We start from the raw sequence: 24,731 nt of genomic DNA, 5'->3' as shown, positions 1-24,731 counted from the left end.
AGAACAGGTCTAATTGAGAGCTTTGTGTCACTCAAGACTTCCTTCTTATTTAAGAGAACTCTACTTATTAGTTAGTTCTCTTTGGGAACATTTTTTCAACTAACCACATGTATTCGTTATGATTTTAAGAATATCGAACAGACGTTGCCAATGTGTTATTGAACTCAGATGGCCATTGTTTCTAGAATTCCCCTGGCCTGCTGTTATAGTGACCCCATCAGAAGGGTCACTTGTCCTCAATGAGATTGGACTGGTACTCAGTACTCTCTGCTTTCTTTGCTAAGTTCATGAACTCTCTGTTTAGGCATGTACTCCCTGGGGTTTGATGTCAGACTCGTAGGGATGTCATTTGCAGAATCTTTTGTCTGTTTTTGAAAATAAGAATGTTTGACCTTTTCAAGTCTTTTGACCCTTATCTTGGTCTCATGCACTCTACCCCTTACCTTCCCATCGCATCCTTGAGAACAGTGTCTTAATTGTCATACCTGCAGATTCCTTTGGAATTCAGTATAATGTAGTGGTGGAGAGTGCAGTTAACTTGCCTGGGCAGGAATCCTAGCGATGAAACTTCCAGCCACTGATTTACCTTTCTGAACTCTGATTCTTTATCTGTGAAATATGGTTAATAATAGTACCTATCAAATAAGTTGTTGTGAAGATTAAATAAGCTAGCCCATGTAAAGGACCTAGAACAGTGCCTGCCTTGTAGTGGACACTCAGTTAATTTAGCTCTGTTGTTATGCTAGGATGACATTTGACTGCATCTGACGCTGCTTTCTGACACAACTATTTCTTAGACCTGTTTTCTCTCCTATCTCCTATTGATCATGATTATACTCTCACCCACCCTCTCTTTTTTAAAAGAGTTTGAAGACTGTTCTTTTTGATAAAGAAGATGAAGTTTTAACTGTGAAATTAAAACAATTGAAAGTAGATTTTAACCAAATGACTTTGTTTTCTTTTGGCTTCTATGGTGCAGAATAATTTATTGACTTATTTCTTTCAATAGAATGGCTTATTACTTGCATGTATTTTGTAATGAAGCTCTTTCCTTTTGTTTCTTTCTGTTCGGAACTTCGCTTGTTTGCATGAGTAGTGTATCACTCCTCTAAGAGACATTACTGAGTGTTGGGGAGCAGTGTATAAATATTTGGGGGTGTCACTTCCCACATCTGTAAAATGAGGACCCTAGAAGATTTTAGTATATACTGATTCTATAGATTGGTTGGCATTCTACTATAAGGTCTAGATATAAGGAAAGATTTTACCACAAGGGTTCTAATCCTAGATTCCTTAAGGAGAAAAACATCAGGGCTTGAGGAGCAGGAAGGTCCTTCACAGATCCTGGGTGATTCCTGGCATTAGGAGTTAGCAGTTTGCTCTCAGCGCATAGCACCTATCATGTATTGCGCTGAGGGTCCTGTGGGTGCATCTTAAAACTGAGCTGAAACAATTAACTGATTCTGGGAAACTCAGAATCAGATTCTATGGCTTCTCAATATATGAAATCATTCTGTGTCAGATCTCTGTAAAATCATGTATTTGAAGCAAAATTCTTTCTATTCTGTGAATAAACAAATGGTATTGTCTGTGAATAAGACAGTCAAGCTTCCTATGCAAAAGCCTTATAGAAGGGATAAGCTTGCCAAAGAAAAACCAGAGCTGGACAGTAGGTAAAGTGGTAATAAACAGGTTTTATTCAGATTGTTGCAGTAGGTGAAAAGAGACCTCAGTATAGGTCTCTCCCTTGGGCTCAATTCTGAATACAGCATGGGTAAGTAGGAATTTATAGCCAAGGAGTAGGGTGGGGGTTACTGGACAGAAAATTCCCAAGAGGAACCACCAGGTGTAAGGTGGGCTCTGACTAAATTGACTTAACCAGATTCTTGCTGAAGGTAAACCAGGGTAATTATATACCAAGGGTGGATGATGAGACATTTGGTCAGATATTAAGGGTAGAGATTTTCTCTAAATTGACTTCACAGGATTCACTGGGCTCTCAAAAACATGTCCAAGGATGAGAAGGCCTAGTTGAGAAAGGCAGCTCTGAGGAGTATGACTAAAATTTGGTCAAAGGGGATGTCTTGTGAAGCTCTAGAAGAATACTTGTCGTGCAGGAGACCCTGCTCGCTGCGCCATTTGTCAGGCAGGGAGGCCTGCGGGGTCTCTGCTCCCGCTCCCCACACAAGAACGCAGGATATGGTGAGGCCAAAAAGGAACACCCACGGAGCCATAGGCAGGGGAGTCATACCACTACGGTCTCACTGGAGGCTGGGTTCACTGGACGTGCGACCTGCTGTCCCTTTTGTCTGCAACCCACCGACGACTCTCTTTCACTCTCCTCCACTCTCCTCCACTCTCCTCCACTCTCCTCCACTCTCCTCCACTCTCCTCCACTCTCCTCCACTCTCCTCCACTCTCCTCCACTCTCCTCCACTCTCCTCCACTCTCCTCCACTCTCCTCCACTCTCCTCCACTCTCCTCCTCCGTAGCCGCAGCAGTTATATTAGCAGCTAATTAGCTAACTGGCTACAGCTGACGGCCATCTACTACCCGAGCCAGCACTCCTCCACGTGAGGCCGAGAGCCTGTAAACTACTTTTTGGGGCTCTGTCCTCACAATACTCCTTTGTCTCAAAATAGTTTGATGAATTTTCCTTTTCCCATTCCCTTTAATTGTATTCAAAATAGGACTTGTAGACTATGACTACCATGGAGGTAAGTTGGCTGGGGAGATTCTTTAATTGATGCAGCTTTTTATTTTTATTTTTAATCTTTCCCTCGTCTCTCCTTCTTCCTGGTTGACCCTGTGCTGCTGCTTTAAATAAAAGCTCAGGAGAAATCTTTGGAAAATTAGACTATTAAGTTTAAACGGAACTACAAAGTTTCAAGGCAACACAAGAAACATTAAACTAAAAGTTACTGAGACTTAAAATTTCATTTTTCCTACTTTCACTTGGACACTTTATTTAAAAGAAGAAACCAGATACTTCTTTATTCTGGAGAAATAAAGACATGGTATTTTCCCTTTTGTTACTTCCTGAGACTTATTGAAGGGCCTCAGGAGAAGTGGAATGTAACATGCATGGTAAAACTTTGTTTAGCTAAATGCGCAGTTTAATTTTTTATCTCCGCATTCCACTGTGGTCAGTCAGACCCCTGCGCCCCATCCCCCGGCGAGGCATATTATTAATGCTCATTCAGAAGCAAGACTGCAACTCCTCCCAATGCTGCTTTTTGTTACTGGAGTTCTAAAACTCTTTGAAATGTATCATTCCAGCCAAACCCACTTCTGCGTGATGGAATCCCACAGACACCTTTTTACTCTCTTCTTTTAGTTCTCCTGAGGATATCATCATGATGACCTTTATGAAAAATGGGTTTTTGTCATTTCTGTGCTTGGATGGAAGCCAGCTATTGCCTGAAAAACCTGAACTGAAAAGTGCTTAAGCAGCTGGTGAAGCTTATTCCTAGACAATTTGAAAATGATCTTCTATTTCATAGTACCTAAAGACAATGAAAAAAATGCAATCTCTGCCATTTCTGGTTTTAATTTGAATGGAAAGGGACTTTCCCTCTAAGGGACTTTTATTAGAAAGAAAAAGAGCAGTTCCTTCTCCCAAACTTTATCCTGCTCAGTTTCTAGTTCCTTAAAAATTCGGAGAACTGTGGCTCTTGGGTCTTTGTTTCTGGGCCTCAGAAACTTGGTGGTAAAAGAAGACAGCCGGTTTGCTGTGGAGGAGGAAGTGAGGTCAGACGGCTTGAGAGGCACTTCCCCTAGGTCCTCCACCAGAATCTCCTGAAGTGTTGTCTGGCTTCATACCTAGTTCTCATTTATAAGTCTACATGGGTGAATGCATGGAGCGCCGTTTTCCATTTGTTCTAAGCATTGATACATAAAGTACCACTAACCAGCTCATTTTTCCCGTTGAACTTGTCTGCATGAAAAGTACTGATTTAAGCCTATGCTTATTTTCCTTAACCCATTAAAAATGTCAAATAAAATAGATAAATAGCTATGATTTTATTTCCATTATGTATTCCTATTAAGTTACAGTTGAGACTTTGGGGCTTATTTATTTTAGAGTTTGAAGTAGATCATTTATCACCCTCTACTACCCTTTCTCATAGTAATCTCAATAGTCCTCTGTCTGTTACACATAAGTGGACTGTGTACTCCAGCAACTCAGAGAAAATCACATGTGTAGATGTCATTGTGGATTGTTTGATAAAGATATCTAAATAGCACGTATCCTGGCAAAAAAAACACACAAAACAACACAACAAAAAACAACCAACCAAGAGAAAAACAGATTAAAACAAAACAAAACATAAAACCCAATAACCCAGAGTGCAATCAATGATAAATGTACAGTGTACTTAGGTAAAAGATTTCTAGATTTAGATTTACTTTGGCCTTTTTTTTTGGTCCTACCTCTGTTTCTTTCACGTTACAAAAGCTATTCTCAGACTTTCAGATAACCTGGTTATTGGATTTCACAGACCATCCTTGAATATGGTCCCCCAGGAATGCCCTTACATAGAGAATGGGTGTCATTTAGTTGGCTTTCGTGGAGCTGCGTTGTTAGGCAGTTCAGTATGACTTCGTAGCCTGGTGCTTGCATTGGGACAGTGACCTTAAAGTCGGGTGCTTTCAGCGAGGGTCAGATAGTCTTCAATAAGTTCTAGACATCAGAGAGATACCAGCTTTAATGAAAAGTTAATGTAAATTCATGTTTATACATTCAATATGTAAATATATTTATACATTTATGTAAATACATAACATGTATTTACACAGCAAATTAAACTACTAATATGTTGGCATAATTTATATCCAATGGTTTTTCAAGACATACTTCACTGAGCCTAGGGTCTCCACAGAGATGCCCCAGCTGAGCCACTTCATGGGCTGGGGGAGAACCTGAACAGGTGAACTTCTCGTTTCTTCTACCACAGTTGATCTAGACCCTTTTTTATCTGTTTATACTGGGGCTGTGATGAGGTTTGGTTGGAAGAGTTCTCTAGCTCAAATTTTAAAAACTACAGGTTCCAGGGTGAGCCACCAATCTTTGCTCCTAGGATATTGATGAAAGCTTTCCTGCTGGAATGGTTAGAGTAATGACCCTTTTTTGGCCCTAGTCCTGTGAATGGTTTGGATTCTTGTGTGACCCTCTCGATTGCCATCTGCCAGTTGCGATTGCACAAGTCCTCTACACTACAGAAACTTCTATGACAACTGAAGCAACCCTCTGAGGGGACTCTCTCTGATTGTTTTGTAAAGTCACAATCCTCCTTTATGCAAAATGTTTCTAATAGAAATAGATGGTCATCAGACCACCAAACTTGGGGCAGTGGCTTAATTTGGATTCTTAGTTCTAGCTTTCTCTTTGCTTCTTGCATCAGAATCTTTTGTTCAGACTATATTTATATTTACTTATATATTTTTTCTGATTATAAAAATATTAGTATATGTGCTGCTGAAGCGAGCACAGATTATAAAAATATTAAATACAGTTCTGGAAAAGTTTGAAAATAGAGGAAAGCATAGTATGCTAGCCTTAGAATTTATTTGATGTTCTCTCTTCAGTCCTATTGGTTATCTTTGACTCTGAGGAACTTTGCTCTTCACTGCCTGAATTTGCTACTCAAATTTTCTTTCTTGACTCTTGTTTTAACCACATATTTTTTTCTATATAATTAGAGTAATGGAGCCTCCTTTTTCCTTGAAGTTTCAAATCAAACATGAAGTTCTCCCATCCTCAAGTTGATCTTTTAGTACTGGTTTACATTTTTTCTTTCATCATCTACAATTAACCTCTTCAGTATTTTGGCTCCAGTCAAGGAAATTACTTTTGTTTTTAATCTTTACCCATTCCTCATAACCTCGTCCAATGTGCACTTTCTCCTGAATGTTTTGATTTACCTGTCATCCTCACTTGACAAATTAGTTCACTCTTATTCTCTAATTCTCTTTATAGAGTTTTTAAATCAGAAGTAGTACTGAAAAGTTTTTCTCCCTTTCTAATTTATGATTTTCATTCCATATACCTCACTTCTTAAATGTTCTAAGGTGAACAAACAAAATGATTTGCATAAAGTTACAAAAAGGTTTATGAGCAGAGTGGAGAGTAGACCCTCATGGCCCCAAATTTAATTCTGTGATCTCTCTTCAAATGATGGTGCCTCTCATTACTTTCCTGATAGAAAACGAACTAGATCTGAGGATGACATTTTGATTAATACTGAATAATACAAAGTATGACTCATAGGCTTTCAGATAATTTATTATGACTTTATTTTCAGAAGAGGATTAGAATAGGTGGTCAGAATAAAGAGTAGACTGTTTTGTTCCTTCTGAAATGTACTCTCTTCACTTATCTGAGTATTTTCCATACTTTAGGAAGATATAAACGATGGAATAGTTTCAACTTTCAGCATCTTGGTAGAGAGAACTACCCTGATTCCTCCATTCAAAACAGAAAGCCACCATCACTCTGGCACTCCATATTTCCCTTCCAGACATTAGTTTTTCCACAGTATTTTTCACATTTTGACGTGTTTATTTATTGTCTGATCTTCTCTCTCCCCCATCACTTTCCCCATTCCTGAATGTAAGCTCCATAGGACAGGAGTATTTGTTCACTGCTGCATCTCATTCTCTCCCCCTCCCCATTTCCTCAAACAGTGGCCAGCATATAGTGTGTATTCAATAAGGATTCGATTGGAGAAAAACAATTAACAAACGAATTGGTTAAGCCTCAGAACAAAACCAAGGAGGGTAAAGAAATATTGTTATTACCACTTAACAGGTGGAGAAATCAATTTACCTCAAGGTTTTGCTGTTTGGCAAAGGTCTCAGGACTCAGAGTCCCCTTTGGATTCTGTAAGCAACTAAGCTTTGCAACTGATGAAAAGATGCAGTGATATGCTTAATTCACAGAAATGTTGTGAAATTCATTTTACAACTCTAACTGGCCCAGATGTTTGAGAAGAACACTACTTAAGCCTCCAGTATATGCAAATTTGGTTAGATCCTTTAGACAAATGACAAGCATGAGCAAAAGGAACACATGCCCTGTGCATTAGACCAGTAGTGTCTGATGGCTGCCCCAGACCTAACGAATCTGTCAATACTTACACTGATGTGCTCATTTTAGAGATCACTGGCAGCATTTGTCATGCCGGGAACCTGGCAAACAAAGTCTCTCTATGGGAGTAAACTGGGAGCTTGATTTGATTTTGCTCCAGCTGGTTGAAGCTCCATTGCCTGCTAAGTCTGTTTAATGTGGTTGTTATTGTCCCTTTGCTCTATATCTACAGTCTAGCTGTACTTTGGGTGCAGATTGTTACCATTAATAATAACCATAGTGGGTTTATTATTTTCAGCCAAAATCATTTTGATTTCATTACCATAGGAAGTTGCTTTTGTCTTGAAGTTACAGGTAGATAAGGTAGCTATCCACTCCAGCAATCCCAAGACTGACTTGTCTATCCTGATAAAGATGATTTCTGTCTCATCTCACTTTTTAATTTCTGGACATGCCCTAGTTTAATTGTACACTTCTAGTTTAAAAGTAATACTCAGTAGATAAAAAGTACTAAGGAAGAGAAAAAAAATCAATAAGTGAATTTTCATATGACTCGGAACAAAATTTTTTTGCTTTAGAAGTATGTTGCCTATTCTACAGAAGAAAAGAAGGATGTAAAATCAATGGCTGTACATAGTAGTATTCATGATTGCTTCCTGTTGGTGGGGAAATCTGGTAGGATTCCCTGTGTTAAACTGAGAGCAGTCAACAGAAAGAGGTTTAGGAGGACTCGCCCCATTGTGCAAATTTCCAAGAGGCAGGGGAATAATGGGCAAGATTAGTCTTAGAGTAATTTGCAAAATTACTAAGTCACACTAAAATTATACTAGGTCAACTAATGATGTATATCCCTTTTATGTTCTGGTTCTGTGCCAACGTAGGCCATACACATGACACACTTGCACACTCCTCTTATTCCAAATATTATCTATATATTCACAAAATCCTCCTTTTTGCTAGTTCAGTTCCTCCCTTTTAGAATGGAGTGAAGACTGAGAGACTGTGGTAGTGTCCTGATATAAGTTAGAGATCTCAGCGTTTGGTCCTATAAACTCACTGTATAAGCCAATTAATTCTTAGCCTTAGTATTGCTATTATAAACAGAGTTGAAAATCTCTGTTGTACTGACCTCACAGGGTTGTATGAGATTCAGATGAGATAGTTTATGTGAAAATGGAGAATTACAGAGTATTGTGCACATGACTTCATGGTTGTTTTGAGTACTGCATTGCAGTCTAGTCAATGCAACATGACGGAAGGGAAGTTCATGCTACCTCTGAGGAGATCAGGGCAGCATTTGGGAATCCTAACAATCACCCTTCCTTCCTTGGGACATTCCTACTGTGGGAAGGTGTAGTAGGAAATAATAGCTAAGTCGGAAACTAAATGCCATGTGAGATGGTCAATTTTACGTGTTAACTTCACTGGGCATCTAGTATTTGAATTGGTACACTAAGTAAGATCATCTTCTCCAATGTGGGTGGGCATCATCCAATCCTTTGAGGGCCTCAATAGAACAAAAAGATGGAAGAAGGGAAAATTTGTTTTCTGCTTGAGTTGAGACATTTATCTTCTGCCCTTGGACATCAGTGCTCCATTCTTGCACCTTCAGACTCAGATAGGAACTTAAACTAATTGGCCCTCCCCATTCTCAGGTCTTCAGACTTGGACTGAATTACCCCACTTGCTTTTCTGGTTCTCCAGGTTGCAAACAGCAGATTGTGGGACTTCTAGGCCTCCATAACTGTGTGAGTCAGTGCCTCTAATAAATCTGTATGTATCCTTTTGAGTCTGTTTATCTGGAGAACCCTGGTTAATATATCACTTTATCAATATTTGATAAGCATCCAATAATCTCATTTTATACAAGTTGTATTGGTAAATGGATTAGGGTCTAGGGCTAAGTGAGACTCCCAACTTGATTGCTGTTGAATCTGAAAACTCCATAAACAGGAGCAGAGAAAATAGAGGAATGGAGTGATAGATGGAAAGAGAGAGCAAGAGAGAGAAGGTGACCTGTTTTAAGTGTGGAAGAAGGAGATGAACCCTGGATCCCAGCCTCAGTCAGCATTCCACATGGAGGCGGGAAGGACATTCAAGGGTTCCTGCTTTCAAAGCACAACCGCTCCCTGTGCCTTGGTCCAGTCTAAGTCCTGGACTCAGATGGATTAGACAAACAATTTCTCCTCCCTTGGAGTTGGAGGTGAGGAGTAGCATACGAAGGGGTAGGCAGAGGGGGTGAAAGTGTATGACAAAGATTTAGAAGGCCCCGCTTTAGCTGTGTCTGCTCAGAGAAGAAGACCCCAAAGGGGCACAGGTATGAAAGGATAAGAGCCATGCCGATGATAAGAGGCACTTTCTTTCTTTATAGGACTCTAGATGAGTTATCAATTTATGACTCTAAAGAAATCTCTTTGCAAAGAGTTTGGTACTTTGTCAGTGCCATAACTAGCCAATCTGAGAAGAAGATCTAGGAAGAAGGTGAAGATGTGTGAGTGTTTATGTGTGTATGCATTTTTCTAAAGAGACACATGAGTGAAACCTAGTTTGTGGTTACTTAGGAATTACATTCACTGTTTTGGGTTTCATTTTATAAATAGATGGACTGCTTTGCAGAAAATTACTCCTGTGACCAAAATTATTATGCCTCTAAGACAGTAAAGTTCTTTCTCAATACCTATGGTATGACTTAATATAATGTGGATTTTTTTTGTTAAGTTCTCAGAGATAAAATGAAGAAATGAGACTAAAGACAACAGGGCATTTTAAGAACTGAAAGGTTACATGTTCAGTTTTGGTTCCTTCATTCAAAGTTGGCTAATAATGCGCATTGAAGACATTTCATTCATATAGAAGAGAAGAATAGAAATGACTGTATCCTATCAGTGAATTAACTTTTGCTTATTTTTGATGTTTCAAAAGTTAAACATTTTATTACTTTTTTAAAATTTAAGTTTCTTTTTTATTGAAGTATAATTGACATATAACATATTAGTTTTAGGTGTGCAACATAATGATTCAATATTTGCATATATTGTGAAATTATCACTACAATAAATTTAGTTAACATCTGTCATTATACAGTTACAAAATTTTTTCTTGTGATGAGAACTTTTAAGATTTTTTTCTCTTAGCAACTTTCAAACGTGTCATACTGTATTATTAACTATAGTCACCATGCTGTACATTACATCTCCATGACTTATTTTATAACAGGAAGTTTGTACCTTTTCATCTGCTTCATCCAGTTTGCCTACTCCCATCCCTGCCTGGCAACCACGAATCTGTTCACTGTGTCTATGAGCTTGGGGTTTTGCTTGTTTGTTTGTTTGTTTTTCAGATCATATGGTATTTGTCTTTCTCTATTTGACTTATTTCACTTAGCATAATACCCTCAAATTTTATCCATGTTGTTGTAAATGGCAGGATTTCCCTTTTTACATGGCTGAATAATGTTTCAGTACACACACACACATCTGTGTTTATACCACTACCATACTGTTTGATTACTATATAGCTTCATAATATAATTTCAAACAAGGGAGTGATGTTTCCAGCTTTGTTCTTCTTTTTCAAGATTGCTTTGGCTATTTGGGGTCTTTTGTGTTTCCATACAAAATCTAGGATTGTCTGTTCTAATTTTGTGAAAAATGCCTTTGGAAATTTGACAGGAATTGCATTGAATACATAGATTGCTTTGGGTAGTATGGACATTTTCACAATATTAGTACTTACAATTCATGAATGTGAAATATCTTTCCATTTATTTGTATCTTCTTCAATTTCTTTCATCAGTGTCTTGTAGTTTTCAGGGTATAGGTCTTTTACCTCCTTTGTTAAATTTATTCCTAGGTATTTAATTGTTTATGATGCAATTGTAAATGGGATTGTTTTCTTAATTTTTCTTTTTGATAGCTCATTCTTATATGTAATAGATTTTGTTGTTGATTTTGTATCCTGAAACCTTACTGAATTTGTTTATTCTAACAATTTTTGGTGAAGTAAAAGTTAAACATTTTAAATATCTCCTGGTTAGAAGTTGATTTTTTAAAACAAAATTTGATGGGACTAAAATAGAAAGATGCTCTACTTTCTATAGTGAATTCTGTTAAGGGAACAAGCCAGTGGAAAGATACCTGATCAAAGATGGAATGATTTTACTGATTTACATTTATTGATTCCAAATGTCCTGTGGGGTTTCATGACTTTTCAACTAATTCTGTTCTTTTATTCATTTAGTAGGTTATACATACTGGTAGGAACCTCAAACCCTGAAAACGATGGGTGACACAAAAGGATTTAAATCAGGACCATCTGAGAAAAATGAGTCTTTGAGTCATGAAATTTCAATTCATAAAGTAACAAAATTAACAAACAGCTCCTTTTTTAAAAAAAATAAAAATTGAATGTAGAACTAACAAGACTATTATTTATAAAGAGTTGCTTCGGCCCATCTTTGTTTAGAATTTTGGATCAACTCCTGCATACAGTAGGTGAAATGGAAAAAAAAAAGAGCCAGCCATCAATTTATGACAATTTGTTCTCACCCTCTTTCATTTCACTGTACTTTTTTAGAGGATTAAATTACACTAAAACTACTGCTACCACCTAGCCACTTAGAAAAACCTCTATTATTTTTATTTTTTTAACCTCCCCAAGTATAAGTGAATTTAGATTCTAGTGGTTAGTCGAAGAATGGTACAGGGATGTATTTTTTTATTCAGTATCAGTGAAATGAATTAAAATTTGAAAGCTTTAATCTCTCTCTCTCTGTAGTATTTTGATAATCCAAATAATTACATTTTTCTCTTGAACTGATTATTTTGATGTCATATGGGTTCTGTGAACTTTTCAATACTATTCATAACCATTTTAAAGAATTTACCATTTATTTATTGTATTTTTTAACTCTATGTACTATTGGTTCTTTTAAAATTTTCTTCTTTTTCTTTTTTGCAGGTGACCGTGAAATGACTCCAATATGTTTGCTTAATTGTTGAATACTCCTGGGACAGAGAAGGTGCTAACCAGCCAGCCAAAATGTATTGGCAACCTTCACAGACTTTAGTTAGGTAAGCTTTTGTGGGTGATTGAACAAAGCACGGGGTACGGCCATAACCGATGAGCCTGTGTGTCCTAACTGGTTTGGGAAATTACCCATTTTTCTCTAGGCCTGCCTTATGAAGAATTTATAGTCTCTTTGAAATGTGTAAACCTAAAGCACTTGAAAGTAATTGGTAAAAATGCTCAATTATATGTAATTGTGGTAGTTGGGGCTCAGGCTAAGCTGTTTTATCTAGTGTTTCAAAAGTCCAGTGACTCAAACAAGATAGGAGCTTCCTTCCCACCAGCTATCAATTTTTCATCCCTCAAGGGGAGCTGGGCTTCTAGCGTCCAGGTCTCTTTTCCTTGTTGTTCTGCCATGGGTAAAGCTGGCTTGTCCCTACCTCTTCCATACTTCAGTTCACAACAAGGCAGAAGAGAGAAAGTAGAGAATGAGCAATCCCCTAAAAAAAATAAAATCAGTGTTATTGAAGTATAATTTACAGAAAGCAAAATGCACCTGTTTTAAGTGTACAGTTCAATGGATTTTGGCAAATGTGTACACCCATTTAACCATTACCCCAATCCAAATACTGAACATTTCCATCACCCCAAAAAGTTCCCTCAAGTCCTTCTAAATATTATAATTTTAGCTGGGCCTAACTCTGGGCCTAAGGCAGCCACTAATCTGCTTTCTGTCATTATAGATTAGTTTTGTCTGGTCTAGAGTTTCACATACATGCAATTTCAGGCTGGGACTAGGGTGATACAAGTGAGGTGCCAAGATGCAAATTTAAGCAGACACTCATTCTCAGTTTCATGCTAGTGTAGATAGACCCTACAATATACTCTGTATCACACTCTTTTGTATTTTTTTTCACTCTGTCTACTGTTTTTGAGACTCGTTTATTTTGTTGTGTGTTTCAAAGTAGTTCATTCCTCTCTATTGCTTTGTAGTATTCCATGTTATAAATATACTATAATTTATTTATCCATTCTTTTGTTATTGGTCTTTTGGGTTGTTTCTAGTTTTGGACTTTTATGACTATAGATGCTATGAACAGTTGTGTACAGTATTTTGTGGATGTGTGTTTTCATTTCTCTTGGGACAATACTTAAGAGTGGAATTGATAGATTATGTGTAAAATATGTATTGGACCTCATGAGATTGCTGAAGTATTTTCAAAAGTGGTTGTAATACTTTATACTCTCACCAGTAATGTATGAGAATTCCAGTTGCTCCCCAGCCTTACCAACACTTACTATCAACTTTATTTTAATTAGCTATTCTAGTAGTTGTGTAGTGATATCCACAATTTTTGCATCCTCAAGTGATTACAAATATTGAATATCATTTTATGTGATTATTGCCTATTTGTATTTTTTTGTCTGAAATGTCTGTTAAAATCTTTTGCCCATTAAAAAGTTGGGTTGTCTTATTAATAATAAGAGGAGTTCTTTTTATATTCTGATATAAGATCTATTGCAAATGTCTTCTCAGACGTAGCTTGTCTTTTCATTTTCTTAATGGGATCTTTCAAAGAACTGAAGTTTTTAATGTTGAAGAATTTCAATTAATTATTTTTTTTCATGGTTCATACTTTATGTGACCTGAGCAATCTTTGCATAACTCAAAGATGTCAAAAGATATTCTCCTGTTTTCTTCTAAATATTATAATTTTAGCTGTTACATTTAGGTCTATGATTCATTTTGATTAATTTTTATGTATGCTGAGAAGTAACAGTGAATGATAATTTTTCCCCATACAGTTGTTTTAGCACCATTTGTTGAAAAGACTATTTGTTCCTCATTAAATTACCGTGGCACCTTTGTAAAAAATACATTGATCATATTTGTATAGGTCTATGTCTTTTCCCATGATTGACATGCTTAATCTTATAACAATACCACACTGTCTTGAATAGCACACTATGTAGATTTATCATAATTTTTGAAATTAAAGAGTGTAGTCCTCCAACTTTGTTCTTTTTCAAAATTGTTTTGACTATTCTAGGTCCTTTGTATTTTTACAAGAGTTTTAGGATTGGTTGTCAATTTTCACAAAAAATGCTGTTAGGGTTTTTATTTTGATTTAAATATATAGATCAACTATGTGTGTGAGGGAGAACTGACATCTTAAGATCTTTAATTTCCTTCAACAGTGTTTATAGTTTTCAGTATATACATCTTTGTTAAATTTATATTTATGTAGTTCATGTTTTTGCTGTTAATTTAAATGTATTGTTATATATTTTTCCCATGTATAGTGTAGGGAAGGAAAAAATTTCCTTTCTTAGATTTGTGACTGGGCCTGTAAGTTAAATGGACAAAGGACAAATTATCAGGAAAAAAGAAATACAAATATATTAATATTTTTATATCCATGGAAGCTTATAGAAAGAAGTAAAAGTCAAAGAAACAGTTTTTATTTTTAAAAAATGAAAGCCAAAAAAATTTAGAGTCTTTTTTTTATTTTATAGGATATGAAAAAGTTGTATAATTGATTTTAGCTCATATCTTTTTGGGCAGAATTTAAGTTACATGCTCACACAGAAGTTAGGAAGTGCAGTCCTAGGTGAAAGTCATGTGCTTAGCTACAAAAGTAGATTCTGTTACTTAAAAGTAATAGAAGATGAGAATACTAGAAACTGGGGGAAAATGTACCATATCTTCCACAATAAATAGTAACTGACCTGGGACAGACCATAAATTCTATAGGCGTTGAAAGGAAGGAGTCTTCAACGTGAGAGGAAGTTGTTGGGTGGTGAGACTTTAGTGCTGAATAGGGTTAACACAGACAGGGGTTTAATGAAAGTAGTAGAAGGCGAGTGACAGTGGTAGACATGAGCGTAATGTATGTAGTATATAGTAGGGGAGAGGTTAATGGGGCTTAACAGTGAATTAATATTGAACATTACTGGGAAATAGGTTGAAAGGCACTGGAGGGTCAGCTTAGGGAGGGCCTTACACAGCCAGATAATGGAGCTTAGATTTGTTTCAGCAATCAGGAATTTAGGTATTTGAGCAGGGAGCTCATCTGATGGAAGGGGTGCTTAGGCCAATTCCTTGGCACCTGCATATAGGGAAGAGACCAGCTGGTATAGTATTCCAGGCGTGAGATGATAAGGCTTCAGAGAAAAAAATAATATTGCTGGATATATTGATATGTGCATCAATTACCAATCCCACTGTGGCTACTGGGGCAAGTCACACAGATTAGTGAGCTCTAAGAGACCACATCGTGGTGGGTACTTGAAGGTCTCAGTATCTCAGTTGGTCTTCCAACTGCAGTATATGAAAGTACTGAGCCTTCTTCTCAGGGGACACAGAGCTCTTTTAGAATCACAGTTGGACAAACATATCAGCAAGGTTTTGTGACTCAAAGTCCAGTTCATCACCAACCATAAGGCTTTTTTTGCTCATGAAAACACTGTAAGTCACATCAGAACAATGAACAAACCAACAGGAACAAAAGCCAAGTTGTCTGCCCCCTGTCCCTCGCCTCCCCATCCCCTTTAAGTAGTAATCAGCATCTGCTTCCTGGGGACACAGATTCCCAAGCAGTGTCCTATTCCCTTCCGTATGTGGCCAGCTCCAAACTGCTGCTGCTCTGCAGGCTTCCCTGACTGAGTCTTTCCATTTGGTGGCCAAATAACTCCAGTTTTGTGCTATGATTCTACATTAGGGTTGCTGTGAAAAATAAGGGAAACATGAGGCAGCTAATGACTACATCATAGATGAGCCACAACTATTTGAGTTCATGTTTAATTCTTTAGTGTCTCTGAGGGCAGGCATGGTCTCAATCAGGTTAGGAATGAGGTAGGAGGAATGGAAGAAAGAGATGGCCTCCTCTTGATCTATGGTTTTTGGGTGGGATTCAAATCCACATCTCTCTCTAGACCTGTATTCTGAAGTCAAAACTCCCTACATGAGTCATCTGTGGGCTGCTTGTTTTGTTTCCCAGAGCTTAATTCCAAGGCTGCATTTTCTCCCCCACCTTCCTTTCCTCCTCTCCCTACCATATTAACAGTTAGAAAATTGCTTGGGCACATCGTGGATATGGAGGGAAGAAAGGAAGGGAAGAAGGAAGAAAGGGAAGAAAAGAGGGAAGGATATTCTATCATCAAGGAAGCTGCAAAAGAGATATACTGTGGGCAAAAACAGAAGACAAGAAGAATAAAGTTACACTCACATTCTGTTCCACTTGTATTTCCTTTCCTTGACCCTAAGATTATGCTAACCCTATGTAAAAAACAGGCAACTGGGCTCTGTCTTTTCCCTTTCTCAATTCCTAACCTGGCAAAGATTGCAATGTCAGTTGGTGCAGCTCCCGAGGTTAGGTAAAAATGGCACGGAAAACAGTGAGACTCCAGTGTTCCACTTTTGACCCCAATCTTGACGCAGAACTGCCTCTTTCATGTGTATGCTGTTTGGTCATTATGAGGTTTGTTAGGGTATGGACCTTCCCCTAAATGACCACCAGCCTGACCAAAATCAGCCTTTATGAGCAAACATCAAGGGTAATGAGTTAATGAGAGCAGCACACTTGGTTAAGCAAGTTTTATTTGGTCTTCAGGAATCTATTTTATAGACGCAAAGGAGTTCACTTAAATACCGTGTGGTTCTGATTAGCTGGCTTTGGTTAACCCAAACATACAGTTAAGCAAATGTGATCCAGCTTACCCGCCAGCCCTGAGGCCAGCATCCCCAAACTCTAGTGTTAGCAATATATATGAGTATTTCCACACTCGGAGGGCTTTTATAATGTGGAGTGAATTTATTTAAAGGTGGGTTACTGCAGGTGAGCCTTTCAGTAACATGGTAGCTAAAGGAGAATCAACATATTGACTGGGAATTAAACATATTAATATTTTCTGCAATTTGTGCATGTAACAAAACCATGTGATTTTACTCAGTTGATGGGATAAAACATGTCTAAAAGCTGTTAAGAAAAAAATGCTATCTATTTGGTTTTTCTGATGGAGTAAACTGAAGTGCCTGGAAAATCATTGAACTAGTTTTGTGATAGTTGTGCTTACAGGGGCAAATTTGTCCTTTTTGGGATGTTAATACCCTTCTCAAATTCAACATTATTGTCTTCTGGTGAGTGCTCTTCCTCTTTATATTCAGCTGTGATGCCAGGAAGTGGTCAATCTTCACTCTCTATCTACCCAAACCCCACTTAGCTGTTCAGAATATGTACGGTGGCCACAGAAGGACAATTACATATACACAAGTCAAGAGAGCTGAAAGGTATGTGATTTACTAAAGTGGTGTTCAGAAGAGCAATATAGCAGGATAAGTGTTGGAGATAACTGATGAGGACCAAGCTTGTAAGTATGTATGGTGGGCTCTGTCCCCTCTTGTTTTTCATTCATTAAAAAGTTTTACCTGGAAACACAATTAACTGCCCAGAAATAGGTTAATCACTAAGTTATTTGGGGAAACATGGTGATGCAAGCCTTGGGACTAGATCAACATGGGTTCATTTCTTGGTTGTGCCACTTACCGTGTGGTTTTGGGCAAGTGACAGCCTCTTTTAGTTGCTTCATCTGTCAAATGAGTGGAATGCTAAAACTATGCTGGCAGGTTGATGTAAGGATTACCAGTATTCTATAAAAGGGGCTGGGTGCACAGTAGGTACTTACAAAAATGGCAGCTGTTGCTATGTAACGGGCCAGTTGGTACTGTCTCCCTTTTCCAGACATTATGATGGCCGGCACTAAGTCAGCAGGAGTGCTGAGAAGGCCTTACACATGCTGGGTAGCAGTGGGCTGTGTTAAAGAGAATAAAAGAGACGGTATTGTATTAAAGAGAATACAAGCTTTAATGCACAGTACTATTTCAGGACTGTTTAAGCCTTTCAGCTGTGACAGAAGTACTGTACACAGTGAAGTGTGTGGGATCAGAGAGGCGGCTTTGCTGGCTATTTCAGAGGCAAAAATGTCTAAGTGCACGTAAATTGTAATATTTGGGTCTTGTGGAGGGAATTTTTAATACTGCTGATTTAGAATTTAAGAGAGAAGTTATTATTCCTTTATTTGTCCCCCAAGTGCCTTAACTCAAGTCTTGTTGGGTTTTTTTCCCCTTTCCTTTTCCCACTCACTTTATAATTCTCCATGGTTCCTGGCATGCTAAACAGGGGGTTTCCTTTGTTATTACCTTGAGCATACTTGCAGGGCACATGCAAATCTTAATCAAGTTACCTCGTCCAGGCTGGTCCAGCTCCTCTCAGAAAGCTCTTGAATCCCTCTTGCCATGGAAAAAGAACAGGTTTAAAGCTGTGTGAGATGGAATGACTTCAGTGTTAGAGAAGTCTGCCTTGGCTGAATATCTAATGCCACGAACTAAGGGAAATAAAAAACTCATTGTGACCAGAACAACACTGGCTCTGAGATGTGCTGGACAAAACATGACCACTTAAACAGCAAATGCGTCACAGAGTGGCAGACTCCAGTGTGCGGGGAGGCAGTTTGTTAACAGGGGCCTTGGGAAGCTCTAGTGGCCCTCAAGTGGGAATAATTCTAGAGAAAGGGAGCTGGTGCAGCAAGAGTGCTGGGAGGGCATCTAGTATGAAGAAGTTTGAAAAGGTTAGAGTTTGAAGAAGTTTGAAAGTAGAATTTAGGACTCTAATAAGCTTGGGGTGATGGAGAACTATATCCATCCATCCATCCATCCATCCATCCATCCATCCATCCATCCATCCATCTGATTCCTCATTTTGGAGAAAGGCAAAACACTTTGTTGCATTAATAATACATTGTCCTAAATAAAAGGGAGAGTATTTTATGGGTGTGCTTGAGTTGAAAGACTGGGACTCTTCTAAGACAGACTTGTTTTGTCACTCTGGAGCTTAGGGGTTGAACTTTTTAGGAAGAGATGGAACTTCTTAGAGAAGTTAGATTTTGGGATGAGCTACAAGGAATCCTCAGGACACCATTTAGGTTTCTTGAAGTCTGTGTGCATAATGAGAACTAATCTTGTGATTTGGAGAGGAGGCTCCCATCATTCCATTCTTGTGGGGCTATGCACGGCCATTCACAAACAATTGTCTCTGAAATTACGGAGAAACAAAATAACCTTGGAAAATCACATGTCCCATGATTACCTGGATGTTTAAATGGACATGTTGCCCTTGATGAAGCTGAGACCAAGCAAGCTCACCTGCAAGCCCATCACATTAAACCCTGGGTTCCCAGTCACAGGCTCTGCTTCAGGCTCTACAATGATTCTTCGATACCGTTATTGGCCCAGCTTCAATAATGAAGCGCTATGGTCCTAAAAGCCCAGTTCTGATCATGTCACTTCTCTGCTTAGGAATGGTCAATATATTTCCAATTTTTTCAAAATAAAGTCCTAATATCTTTATTTGATATTTGAGATCTTCCCCTTCCTGAACGCTATACAGGCATACCTCGGAGATATTGCAGATTCATTTCTAGATCACTGCAATAAAACTAGGACTGTAATATTTTATTTTATTTTTCCTAGTGGAGAGTCTTGCCTTCAATTTGTAAAAAGGCAACATCTGCAAAGCTCAATCAAACAAGGTATGTCTGTACTCCAGATAGATGGAACTGCTTGCATGAGCCCCACTCTGTGCCCCAATATCCTGTTTCTGTTTTCACTCTTTCTAGTTTTGCTCTGGAATACTCTCCTCCACACATCTCTAGAGTCAAATCCTATCCATTTTGCAAAACCTGCTTCACAGCTTGTCTCCTTTGGGAAGTTTTTTTTGACCTCTCTGCTAGGAATGATCTCTTTTTCCTCTTAACAAATATAGAATTTGGATTCTACCTCTCTTATTTACAATAGTGCCTTCCATACTTTTTAAAATAATGAGACTCACCTTCAGGTACTTGTTAAAACAAAGCGAAACGAAAAACCCAGGCCTCATTCCAGACATACTGAATGAATGTCTCTAAGGGAGAGGCCTGGGAAGAAGTATTCCTATCATTAGAGAGGGGAAACTTCTTATAACACTCGCTACTCAAACCGTGGTCCTCGAGCTAGCAGCCTCAGCATCATCTGGGCACTTGTTAGAAATGAAGACTCTTGGGCCCCATCCCAGAACCACTGAATCAGGATCTGCATTTTAATGAGATCTCCAAGTGATTCTTAAGCATATTAAAGTTGAGAAGCACTGTCTTACCATATTTATTACTTCTGCTTTGGTTATAGTCAATTATGCAACCAAAACCCTTTTATTATCTCCTGAATTACTCAAAGCAACTATTATTATTCCTTTTTTTTTCTAGATAGGTGAGACATCAATTAAGTTGAACTTTGTGGAATTGTAAGTATTAGATCGTTTTCTGCCTTACCTACAAAAAAGGCAATTTCATATGTTTCAACTTAATAGTAAGTAGTGGTAGCACTGGGATTAGAACTTGGGTAGTTTGACTCCAGAGCCCTGTCTTAAGCTTTATACTATTATTATGACTATCCTGTATGCCAATAACAATTGGTTTTCAAAAAGAAAAACCCTCAGATTAAAATATGTCATTGAGTTCCAAGGTTAGTACGTGATAGGGTTCTGAAAATGGAAATGTGCTCATAAAAACAGTAAGAATAGGAGATGGATCTGAAGGGCAGGGGAATGAGAGTGTAAAGGACCCAACTGAAATTACATGCTTTTACCTCTGCTTAGTCTATATGGAGTTGGAGACTAGAGGTATTAATACTAATTTTCTTCCAGACATACGGGACTGAAATAGCCTTTGTTCTGACTTATAATTTTCAGCTTGGTTCCAAATATCAAGAACTGCAATTTCAGACTATGACTAGAATATAAAGTTGCTCTGTCTATTAATTTTCAGGCAGAGTAAGTTTACAGTAATAGGCTTGTATGGTTTTGTGTGTTCAAGGGCCAAAGTCTGTAAAATCTGGGGGAAATTGGAAAAGGAAGGAAAGATTTCTTGCCAAATTCTTTGCTATGTTTGATCCTTTAGAGTGACTAAATATGCAATGAAGACACAACAAAGAATAGACTTCCATCAAGAGGCCACATGTAGTTGCTTCCCTGCCCCTGAAACAGGGTATAAAAATGTTTCCTATTTGAGGGTTATAATCAACTAATTTTTAGTGTGTGTGGTTGACAGAAGATTGAAGCTTCTTACAAGGAGTATTTGTTTCTCTGTAATTTTTGCTGACAACCCTTATCATGCTACAGTTCTAAGTCTTAACAGAAAGGCTTTATATGGGACATTCTTGCTATATTTTAACGTGATATATGAGTCACAGTGGTGATGACTTAGGCATAAGAGAAAAAACAAGTTATGCTTTAAAGATGCTTAGGATTACTGGACTGGGACCTGGCAGGAGTGACTGGAGACAGCAACTTCATGACTTGTAGCTGGAAAGGAGTCTGTGAGAATCCCAAGGAGGGAGTGTATCAGGTTGTTGTGATTAATACAGCCAGGTTGTGAGGTGCGTGTGCCTGAGCCACACAGCTCGTCACTCGGTATTGAGTGGTTAGCTGAAAATGTACCTGTGGAGAAATAGTCTGAGCCTCTGTTTATTTTTCTATAATGTTCCTGCTCAGTAAAGCTTCTCATAAAATATCTTCCAGTTCCAGAAAATTGGCGTGAACTAGTTTAATCACAACTCATTTATTCCAGTATCACAAATTACTCTCTCTATATTTTCCTTATATATACTTCTCATGCATTTTCCAGAAGAACATGAATCATAAAAGTTAAAAAAATGACAAATAATTTTTTTAATGAATAAAGTTTATAGTTGTTGGTGGCTTTTTCTTTTTATATGGTCGATCTCTGCTTCTAAACATGAGAACAGTGGCCTTGAGTTAGTTCAGATTGCTCTTAGAAAGGGTTGCTTAGGAGCTGTGATCTAAGCAGTTTCTTTGATCTGGTTAAAGTCTGTTGTATTTTTGTTTTATTTTTATATAACTGAGAAAAGGAATATATTCCATATGTTTGATAAGTAGGCCTTTGTAGATCAATATCTATCACATGTAAGCATTATAAACACAGACATTTCTCTGGGCCTAAAACTGAATGTCTGGTCCCCTGCTTAGCATTGGTTTACCATATGAATTAAAGTGCTATGGTGTTCTTGAACACTTTACCTTTCTTTAAAAAAAAAAAAAATTCTGAAATAAACCCTCCCTCAGAAAGTTTAGAAGGAATACATAAAACTAAAAAATGAATATGAAGTAGGAAAGTACATTATTTTAAGAACTTAAATTAATTTCTTATCCAAACCCAGAGGGAAATAAGAAAAACCTATGGCAGAGTAGTTCCAGTTCTGCATTAATAACATGATCCTGGGTATTTTCCTTTGTCTACAGTGTGTTATCACATCTTACTCCCGGCATGCAATCTTGAACATATCTTAACTTTTGTTTTGACTTCACAGGACCTGATTAGTAGGAATACACAGCTTGATATCACTAATTCTCCATGACTCTTAATTGACAAATAATAATCAAAGGAACGGAGAGGAGAATCCCCAATCTGTTTAGTATCCTCAGGATTCATGAGCAAGATTTCTCAAAGTCACTCTTGCTATTCCCATTGAAAAGAATATTAAAAGTAGAGAAAACTGTCCTTTGGGTTAAAAGAGTTTTGTTTTTGGCATTGGCACAAGAGAAACCTGAGAATACAGTAAAAGTGAAAGGTCAAGGCACGGAGACTGTACACCCAGTTTACCAGAATTAAAACCATGGATGCCAAAAGGCTCTCCTTAGAGAACAGGAATTATGGGTTGGGATGAATCATGTCCCTCACTCCCAAAATTATATGTTGAAGTCCTAATCCCTGTTTTTTCAGAATGCGACCTTATTTGGAGATAGGGTCTTTACAGAGGAGAGCAAGTTAATGCAAAGGTGGTCCATAATCCAATATGTGTAATCTCCATATAAAAAGGGAAAATTGGGCACAAACATGCATGCATGGAGAATGTCATGTGTAGATCAAAGCAAACAGAGATTGGGGCGATGCTTCAAAAGCCAAGAAACACTGAAGATTGCCAGATTCTCCCTCACAGCCCACAGAAGGAACCCACCCTGGAGACACCTTGATTTTGAACTTCTAGTCTCTAGAATTGTGAGACAATACATTTCTGTTATTTAAGCAACCCAGTTTGCAGTATTTTAGTATGGTAGCTCTAGTAAATTAATACAACAGGGTAGAAATTAGACCTTGAGATTTTATTTACAGGGGCCAGTGCTGTGACTCCAAAGACCACCATACATACCCCAGAGCTTGGTAAATAAAGCTCAAGAACTAATAGTGTATTAAATTGTTCCAAATGATGGCCTCATTTAACAATGTCTCTAATAAAATCTTGACTAATTACCTCAGCTACAGCAATAAAGCTAAGTAAAATTGGCGAGAATGATCTTTCAGTTCACACACACAAAACTGTGTTCTGATTTGCTAATGAAATTTAGGCTGAAAGAACAAAGAATTCCTCACTGAACATAGTTACTCTCATTTTTCTAGGTCACTAGATCATAGAAAGAGGCTGATTGATTCACACCTCAATTATACCAATTTGCATAAACTAATGAAATTGCAACTCAACCACTGTTGTGAGGAGATTTCCCAATTCATTATGCTGACAGGAGCAAGGTATGAGGGAAGCGGAAAGACTGTCAGTCACCTGGGAGGCCATCAATTTAAAGAAATGGGGGAGGAGTTTGAATGTATGAGTCATCTCAACCACTGGTGAACAAGAAACCCTGGTACAGGGAATAAATGTAAGCAGACATTAGGCATATCGTTGGTTCTTGAAAGAATCCAGCCAATAAACCATAACCTATGTCACATACTTTAATATAGGGAATTTAATATGCTAAATTTGCGATAAAGGTGTTAGAAGAGCTGCACAATCAAACAAAGGAAGGTGAAGCAACCCAGGGATAGGGCAGGAGGGACAAAGTGAGGTCATAGTGTTTCTAGAGCCTCTGAGCCTGGGTGATGTGACAGGAACTGAGTCGATGGAAGGGAAGCAGGAACTGCTGAAGATATTGTCTGAATAGGGAAAGGGGAAACTAGTACCATGGTTTTTCTCTTTCTCACAATCTCTAGAGTCATTCCAGCGCCTCCCATTGCTGAACAGAGAAGGAAGCAGCAAGGAGGCCTGGGAAATGTAGTTGGCTGGTGTTAGCTCCTTAAATGATGGTTGAGGGGAACAGTATCAGTTTCCTTTTGCAGCTGGAGCCAGTTCCCTCAATCTTAGTGTTTTAAAACAATACAAATTCATTTCTTTATAGTTTTTGAGGTCAGAAATCTAAAATCAAGGTGTCAGGTAGAGCTATGTTTCTTCTGGAGCCTTCTGGGGGGAAATGTTTTCTTTCCTCTTCCACCTTCTAGAAGCTACCTGCATTTCTTGGCTCCTGCCCCCTTTTTCCATCTTCTAAGTGCATCACTTTAACCTCGGTTTCATTGTCACACTTCTTCCTTTTATGTCTTTGACCCCCTTGCCTCCCTCTTGTGATTACATTGGGCCCATTCAGATAATCCAGGAGATCCTCCCATCTCCAGATTCTAGCCACATCTTCAAAGTCCCTTTTGCCAAGTAAGGTAATATATTCATAAGTGCTGGGGATTAGGACATAGACATCTTTAG

General features: G+C 38.1%; 1 long non-coding RNA gene across 1 annotated transcript in view; it reads left to right on the top strand.

Moving 5' to 3' along the window:
* LOC141570426 (uncharacterized) overlaps positions 1–24,731 on the top strand; it is a 615,584-nt gene that overhangs the window by 169,209 nt on the left and 421,644 nt on the right. The window contains exon 4 of the long non-coding RNA XR_012494434.1: positions 12,050–12,162. This is a non-coding gene — a long non-coding RNA (uncharacterized LOC141570426). The remainder of the gene's footprint in view (positions 1–12,049; positions 12,163–24,731) is intronic.

Source organism: Rhinolophus sinicus, linkage group LG03 (assembly GCF_036562045.2).
Source record: "Rhinolophus sinicus isolate RSC01 linkage group LG03, ASM3656204v1, whole genome shotgun sequence".
NCBI classification, from domain to species: Eukaryota; Metazoa; Chordata; class Mammalia; order Chiroptera; family Rhinolophidae; genus Rhinolophus; species Rhinolophus sinicus.
Note: the sequence above shows the minus strand (reverse complement) of the source record. Positions and strands in the feature narration are given on the sequence as shown.